This window comes from Aulonocara stuartgranti (genome assembly GCF_965226115.1).
Source record: "Aulonocara stuartgranti genome assembly, chromosome: 20".
NCBI classification, from domain to species: Eukaryota; Metazoa; Chordata; class Actinopteri; order Cichliformes; family Cichlidae; genus Aulonocara; species Aulonocara stuartgranti.
In genome coordinates, this window is record NC_138956.1 from 28,334,334 (window position 1) to 28,342,994 (window position 8,661).

The following is an 8,661-nucleotide window of genomic DNA, read 5'->3' on the forward strand; positions in this document are numbered from 1 at the left end:
GACCTGTTTCATGGACTTTTGAATTCTAGTTCACAGATTAAGCTTCACGTTTGGACTTTTCAGGTTTTGTCTCATAGTTCACAGTTCATAGTCCACACCTTAAAGTTTTGTCCACTTTGTAAATAAATAAATAATAATAATAATAACTTTATTTATAAAGCTGTTTCAAACAAAGTGCTGCAGAACTATTTAAAAAGATAAATAAATAGAACCAATACATAGCAATACAAGTAAAAACCACAATACAAGTTAAAAACAGTAAGAATTTAAAAATTAGAAGGCATAGAATTAAGACAAGTAGGATAGGGTGAACAAATGTGTCTTCAACTTTGTTTTAAAACCTCCACAGAGGTAGGTACTGCTTTCACGTCAATCTGTGCCTCCGTCTGTGTCTGCATTTGAGTCCTCGTACCTGGTCTGGCCTCCCAGCCATGACATTTATATATTGATCTTTCTGTCTCTCTCTGTACCTGGCCTGTACCACTATACTTGCCTTCTTTGGAGCGTTTGCCCTCCTTCCTTCTTTCACACAATGGATTCTAAGCATGGCTGAAGATTCGGCTCCCACATATCGACAGGCCATTAATAATTGATGAAATTATCTCGCAGGCCGGATATAATTGTATCATGGGCCACATCTGGTGAGCCACAAGTTTGACACCCCTGTTGTAGACCCCAAATGTACCCAGAAGTAAACGAATATTTGAAATGTAGCTGGCCCTCCTGAAGCCTTGCTAATAAGCCAGAGAAAATGAAAAACACTGCAATGCCTGTGCAAAAACAGTAAAACATATTTCAGAACTTTCTAGTGTCAAACATAACCACTGTGCTTGTGTTGTTTTTGTTGCTGCTATTTAAACTTTGCTTTCTTTTCTCCCACTTGCTGGTTTTTCATGCTCACTATAACATTTCTTCTATCATCACAGCACTATTCCAGAAACAAAATTGCCCAGGAGAGCTTTGCTATTCATTTGTCTGAGAAACCCAGAGATTTTCTGTGGGTGTGCCACTCTATTTTGCTCCACTCTGGAACTCAGCTGTAATTGCTTGTTTAAGGATAATAACAAGGGAAGAGTCTCAGAGGAGCTCAGCACCGCAATAACCAGCCTTGAGGCAAGCGCCGCAACCGCACTGCAGTGGGACAGAGGAGTGGAGGATAAGGGGGAAGGAGAGGAAAAGAGGGCCAGACTGGGTGGTAATTAAGGGTTTATTTTTCCTGTCAACTAAAGAGCATCTGCACAGCTCTCACCTGCTCACAAGGCACTGTGCTTCTGTTTGCGTGGTGGTGTGTGTGCGCACATACTCATGCTTGTCTGCTTTATTTCTCACAAGTATTTTTCGTGCGTGCCTTTTCCCCCAGTGGATCTCTGTGAATGTGTAATGTACTACAGGGCAGCAGACAGTAGGCCTGACAGACCAAGGGGAGTAATTAAATTAGAGGTGGTGCTCTAGTAACCTGGAGACTGAACGTGCCATGGGGGATTTTAAAGTGACCCCCAGGACTTGTTTCCTCTAGCAATGCAACATGGGAAGGCACACATTCAGGAGTACACATGATCACAAATATTGGAATTCGTATACAAAAGCCATCTGGTTGCAATAATAATTTCTTTCAAATCCCATCACAAGCTGAAGAACTTGCATTAGATTTTTCATGTATTGAACGCTTTTTATGCTGTCTTTGAAAGGAAAGCCTTACTTCATATATATGAAACATACACATTTACTTCATATGGCCCAAAGAGATCTAATCATGTGGGTTCAAATGATCTGGCTATCTTTGTTTCATGAACCGAGGTTCACGCACACAGTGGAGACGCAAAAGCAGACTCAATACAAATCTTCTGGAACTACGTACAGGTTTATTGGTTTAACATAAAATATCAGGAACAACCAGGGGAGACAAAAATCCAACTTAAAGCCGAGGAAATCGGGAACAGAAATGCCCTTTGAAACTGTAATAGGGGGTGTGGGACGCTGTAAAAGAAAGGGGAAACAATTACTAGTGTGCAGGAGAACGGAGAGTCACAACTAGCCAAGGGTTAGAATATTAACCTCTTAAGCCCCAAGCCTAACTGATCTCCTGCCTTTTGCCCCCGTATCAGGGGGCGTTGGGGCTTAAGAGGTTAAGGCTTACAATCAGAGTCAGACCGTAGGACTTGAAGGGGAGTGTGTCCGTGGCAGAGGCGGATACTGAAGGTATTATACAAACTAGAATTTGTATGTATACTAGAATACTAGAATAAGCACAGACCTTCAAGGAGCCAAGTTACCACTAAGGAGTGACTACTGGACTGGTGTGGAGCAGCCGTCTGCGCTAGGAGAAGTAGTCCTCCGGTAATTGCCTGGAATGGAATGCAGGTGCGATGGTGATGGGCCAGCCCGAGGCCACCAGAGCGACCCGAACACTCCCCGGATACTGAGCCACGGACCATGACACTTTGTCTGCTACAGTGGAAGGTCACTCATGATTTCCTTCCACAGTGCCATAGCTCCTTTTGCTTCTGTTGCTTGTCACTTCTATTATGGCTTTCCAATCCAGCCACCAATGTGAGGATTCTGTGGAAGGTAGAAGTATTTGTCTGAGACACACATATTCCTCAAAAAGCCTGAGTGCTGAGTAGGGATGGGTATCGTTTAGGTTTTATCTGATACCGGTGCCAAATCGGTACTTTTGAAACGGTGCCGGTGCTCAAACGGTGCTCAAACCGGTGCTTAAAGAATGGAGAACACAAAATTGGTCCAAAAACCTCTCATATTCAGCTGGTTTTTTGTAAAAAGATAACAATGTTAGCCTTTTCTGCAGCTATGGGGCATATATGGTATCACTCTTAGCTGGAAGCAGTGCTTAAACAATGGAAAAAATACAAACTTTGTCCAAAAACCTCTCATGTTTAGCTTTTTCCCTCTTTTTCTTTGGTCATTTTAGCCTTTTTGGCCAGGGTGAAGGGAGTATCTGCCATCAAACAAGAAGACAGCCGCATGTAGCTATGATGATGTTTGCTAGTTCACCTTACATGCATTAATGTAATAACGTGGTTAGCCTACTCAACGTAAATTACACACGAACAACATTAAGCTACTCACGCAGAGAAGAACGGCTGCTGCTGCCATCAAATACGGCGCATTTCTCGGCTTTTAAAAAAAACCCGCTATGCGTCGCCAGGTGTTTCATCGGATTCGAGGTGTTACTTCCTTTGACAGTATCACAGTATCAGCTTAAAGCACTTGTTGCAGGCTGCTGAGTTTGCATATTTTGCTGTGAAGTACAGCCAGACTTTTGACCGCTTCGCCTTGGGCATTTTTAATCTGTAGCTCTGCATAAAAGAACGTACGTACCTGGCCCCGCCTACTATCCTCGGAAACGTAAAATGATTGGCTAGAAGTGTATCACAGCTCAGGAAAAAAAAGCACCGAAATAAAGCAACAAAATGTGCGCTGCTTTTCAGTCTGGTTACTACCGTTTATGTCAGAACCGGTGCCATCATGGCACCGGACACCGGTACCATCATGGCACCAGACACTGGTACCCATCCCTAGTGCTGAGGACTTCCAGAATGTGAGGAAACTGGTTGCAATATAATGTTTCAGCTCGGTCTGGTTACCCCTTGACAATTGACATGTTATAACACAACTAAGAATATTCATAATAGTATGCCAGGGGGTAACAAGAGAAAGACAAGAGGAATTCGGCAAGAAAGTGCGGAGGAAGGAGTTTTTTCACCAAAAGAAATTGACGGTGCTAGCAAGCTAAAGCTACACAGAGCTATGAAGGCAATTGAAGCTAACATTCTTGCTGAGCTGAAAGAAGTCCAGGCTAATTTGAAAAGAGAAATAATGGAAAAGACTGGACTTGTGAAAACAGAAATGTCGGAGTTTAGGAAAGAAGTGGGGCAATGGCTTGACGAAATTGTCACGGACGTGAAAGAGGTAACAAGCAGAATCGAGGAGGTTGAGCAGAGAGTAACCGAGGTAGAGGAGGTCACAGTCGATCTTAAAGACGTGCTCAGCCATACTCTCCAGTTACAAGAGGACCTCCAGACTAGGGCTGGGCGATATATCGAGTTTTTTAAAAATATCGATATATTTTCATACGAGATATAAGATGTGACAATATCGTTTATATCGATATAGTCTATGTTACATTATAATTATACTTGTGGAGCCGCAGGTTTGCCTCTCTTTCGTCCACTTTTGTCTCTACGCAACGTTACTCGGCCTCGCCTCTCCTTCACTGAACACAACTCCGCCTCCCCCATAGCTTCACCTGCAGGCAATGACAAGATGAAAGCGGAAAATCTCCGTTAGCGAGTTACCGCGGATCGCCCCGTGCGTGGGGCTGGACGGCGTCAACGTGTTAGCGAGCTAACCGCGCTAACAAGCTAACCGCGCTAACGACATGCAGCCCGGAGGGGCTGCACGGCCTAAAATCCTTTCATTTTCTCAAAACTCGACATTGCGCCTTATGTATGAATTCTGGTTGTGCTTACTGACCGCGAACCGATTTTATGTGGTACACAGCGCTCAGCAATCTGTCAAAAATTTTTATTATGACTTTGCTAAGCTACGGAGCTGCACCGCTTGATGGATTGTCGGAGGATTACGGCTACCGGGGAGGAGCCTCGCGGAGTGATACGTACTGTGCTTCAACGTAATATTACCGTACTGTGTGTGTATAAGGACCACAAATGGCACCTGTTCAGAGACGTGGTGCAGCTTTGAAATCTGTCTCTTTGTTATTATGCTCAGCGTCTATTAGTTTACATTTTGACTGCACAATTATGAGCTTTTTGTTATGCACAAAAACAACATTGTTTTCTTTTATTTATGGACCATGATTATTTAATAAATGCTGATAATTTATTTTTGAGTAATTTCTTCATGTACATCTACGCTGTATGTAAATAAAAGTGCCCGTGTGACATCTGGGACACAGTGTGACTAAGAACTCTCTTTTTGTTCTTAACTTATGGCTTTAAAAAAAAAATCGAGATATATATCTTATATCGCCATCCAGCTAAAAAATATCGAGATATGAATTTTGGGTCATATCGCCCAGCCCTACTCCAGACACGTCTGTCCGACTTGGAAGCCCGCTCTTGCAGGAATAACATACGTGTTCACGGGATACCAGAGGGCGAAGAAGGGGACAACATGCTCGAATTCATGGAGAATTTTATAAAGAAGAAACTGTCCCTCTTGGACACTAATCTGGGCATACAGCGGTGCCGCCGCTCGCTCGGCCCCAGGTCACGACCGGGCTCCCACCCCAGGTCTATCGTGATTCATTTTTTGGAATACAAGACCAAGGACTTGGTGCTCCGCTCTGCGTGGACCAAAAAAGAAATACTGCTGAAAGGGAGACGGGTGTATTTTGACCAAGACTACTACCCCAGTGACATTTTAGCTAAACGCAAAGCATACAACTCGATCAGGAAGATTTTAAAAGAGAAGGGGCTCCGCTTCCAAGAATTGTATTCGTCGAGACTGCATGTGTTTTATGAAAACGGGCCCGTGGTTTACAACAACGCGGAAGACGCTTCCGATGACCTGGAGAAGAGGAAGTTGATGGAAAAGGGAGCGGACGATCCAATACCACACATCCCCGCACCCAAGCCGAGGACACCCCTCTAGGAAAGAGCGAGTGGGGTGCCGCGGCGGATCCGTAAGGAATGGATGAAATACATCCAGGAAAAGCTCCAGGGATTCAAGTGTATGGATAGTAACACCTCATTTTTTTTCCGCACCTGAAACTGCAGTTTTCATCTGTAAAATTATTTGGATTTATTTATTTAAAAGGGACAGTGCAGTTTAACATACTGTAGTTCAAGTACAAAACATGAAACTGATGTAACGCACATAAGTTTATAGCTATTGCTTATTTTTCAACAATTGTCCCTTGTTACAATAAAAATATGTACATTTTACAATAAAACATACATTTTCAGAAAACCAAATTACATCATAAATACAATTACAATTAATAGACAATAATTTAAAATAAAATTAAAATCATTAGTTAAAATGACCACATCTCTGATGTAATAGGTTTGACCGCAGTTATGGGATGTTACTGGCTTTTTCCAAGAGCGCTGCTATGATGAGCGGAGATTACCAAGCAGCACTACGAGGGGCTCTCGGGGACTCTAGGGACTCTCCTCTTTGTTTAGAAGTTGGACGTACACTTCATAATTGGAAGTCATACATGTTATTTGTTCAGTTATGTTGTTCCGTTGTTCCGCAGACCCAAATTTTCTTTTCAGAGCACCTAGAGGTTTACATTATTGTGTATTTTCATTTTGCTGATGGATATAAGAGAACAATATAACTCTAGAATATCCAAGATGGTGCCGGAGTGCATGGCTCTCTTCACTTCTCTTCTTCACTTCTCATAATCTGGATTTCCTCTGTGTGACAGAAACCTGGCTAAGTGACGGTGAGTTAAGCACTTTCTCAGAACTATTACGCTGGCAAAGGACTTTTTAAACCTACTTGATGCTTTTAATGTTTTGCAGTCTGTCACTGGTCCCACACATAAACATGGACACACTCTGGATCTGGTTTTGTCATATGGTTTACCTGTTTTTAACCTTCAGATTTATGACGCTGTTTTTTCTGATCATATGCCTGTATTGTTTGAAACTTCTCTTCCCTGCAATATCACTACTTGTGGTCCTCCTACTGCTTCTCGCATGTTTAAACCATCAAGTGCAGCTCAGTTTTCTACCGCCTTTAATAAGGCCCTTAATGTTGATTCAGAGCTCTCAGCTTGTGCTGACACTGAGGAGCTGACTGCATAATTTTTCTCTACTTGTCAAAACATTCTGGACACTGTTGCTCCCCTGAAGGTCAGACGGCCTAAATCAAAGCCTGAGCAATGGGTGAATGACATCGGGCAGCTCGAAAAGAGTGCAGAAAAGCAGAACGTAAATGGAAAAAAGACAAGCTACAAGTTTCTTACGATATTCTAAGGGATAGCTGGCATAAATATCAGAAAACTGTTAAGAACCAGAAGTCTGCCCATTTTGCAGGTGATATTAACGACAACTGCCTGTGTCTTATTTAGTATTTTAAACTCTGTTATTAACCCTCCCCAATCCAACTGTACAGAAGCTTCTGCTGAAACTTGTGAAGCTTTTTTAAATTTCTTTGTTGACAAGATTTTAACTATTAGAGCACATATCATACCCCCTTCTTATGACCCTTCTGTTATTTTTACACCAGTTTTTAGCCACTTTGAACCCGTGACTCTGTCTTATCTGGGTAAAATTGTCACCCAAATCAAGTCTGGCTCTCCCAGTGATGTCCTTCCTCCTCGATTTTTAAAAGAAGTTTGGGGCACTATTGGACCTTATATTCAAAGGCTTATAAAAAGCAGCCTGACTTTAGGCAATGTACCTGTAACTTTTAAACAGGCAGTGGTCCAGCCTCTGCTAAAACACCCTGGCCTGGATGCCTCTGTTGTGTAATTCCAGACCTATTTCAAAGCTTCCTTTTGTTTCCAAAATTTTGGAAAAAGTAGTGTCTTCACAGCTGCAGATGTTTTTAAAGAGTCAAAACATTTTTGAGGTATTTCAATCAGGTTTTAAAGCACTTCACAGCACAGAGTCTGCACTTTTGAGAGTTTTTAACGATATCTTACTAACTGCTGACTCTGTTTATGTTTTACTTGTGCTTTTGGATCTCACAGCAGCTTTTGATACAGTAGATCACAACATTTTGCTTTCTCGCTTAGAACATGTTGGAATTAGAGGCACTGGTTAAAGTCATACCTATCTGACAGAAGTTTCTCTGTCTCACTTGGTAAATTTTATTCATCTTCCGCCGCCCTCCCATGTGTACCCCAAGGATCCATCCTTGGGCCCCTTCTTTTTTAGCATTTATTTACTTCCATATTATTAAAAAAATAAAGTTCCATTTCATTTTTATGCGGACGACTGTCAAATTTATCTACCCTTGAAACACAATGACCCCCTCAGGCCTATTTTAGAATGTCTTAAAGATATCAGAGCATGGCTGGCTCTGAATTTTTTAAATTTTAATGAAAAGAAGACAGAGGTCATTATATTTAGGCCGAGTGGCCCTGGTGTCCCTCCATCTTATTTGGGTCCTCTCACTTCCTGTGTCAAACCAATTGTTTCCAACCTTGGAGTAAAAATTGTCACAGCTCTTAAAATGGATAAACAAATAAATACAGTGGTGAGAAATAGCTTTTTTTCTGTTGAGGCAGCATTCTAAAGTCAAACCTTTTATTTCTTTTTATGACTTGGAGAGAATTTTACACGCATTTGTGACCACTCGCCTTGATTATTGTAATGCACTTTATATTGGTATTGATCAGGCTTCACTATCACGCTTGCAAATGGTCCAGAATGCTGCTGCTCACGCAAACGTGAGCACATTACCCCTGTTTTTGCCTCTTTACACTGGTTGCCTGTCCATTTTAGAATTCATTTCAAAATTTTATTGTTTGCTTTTAAAGTTTTAAATGGCCTGGCTCCTTCTTACCTGTCAGACCTTCTACACCGATACACTCCATGAAGGTCTCTCAGGTCAATTGGCCAGTCACTCCTTGCTGTCCCCATGTCGAGACTGAAACACCGGGGAGACTGAGGTTTTGCTGTTGTTGCCCCTAAAATATGGAATAAACTGCCCTCCCAT

At 42.1% G+C, this 8,661-nt stretch overlaps 1 long non-coding RNA gene across 1 annotated transcript; it reads right to left on the reverse strand.

Annotated features, from left to right (window-relative positions):
• Positions 1 to 1,842: 1,842 nt before the first annotated feature.
• On the reverse strand, positions 1,843 to 4,453 carry LOC309696971. Its single transcript, XR_014273712.1, has 3 exons — positions 3,088 to 4,453; positions 2,255 to 2,559; positions 1,843 to 1,977 (listed from the first exon to the last, which is right to left on the reverse strand). It is a non-coding gene; the product is annotated as an uncharacterized lncRNA (long non-coding RNA).
• Between the last annotated feature and the right edge of the window lie 4,208 nt (positions 4,454 to 8,661).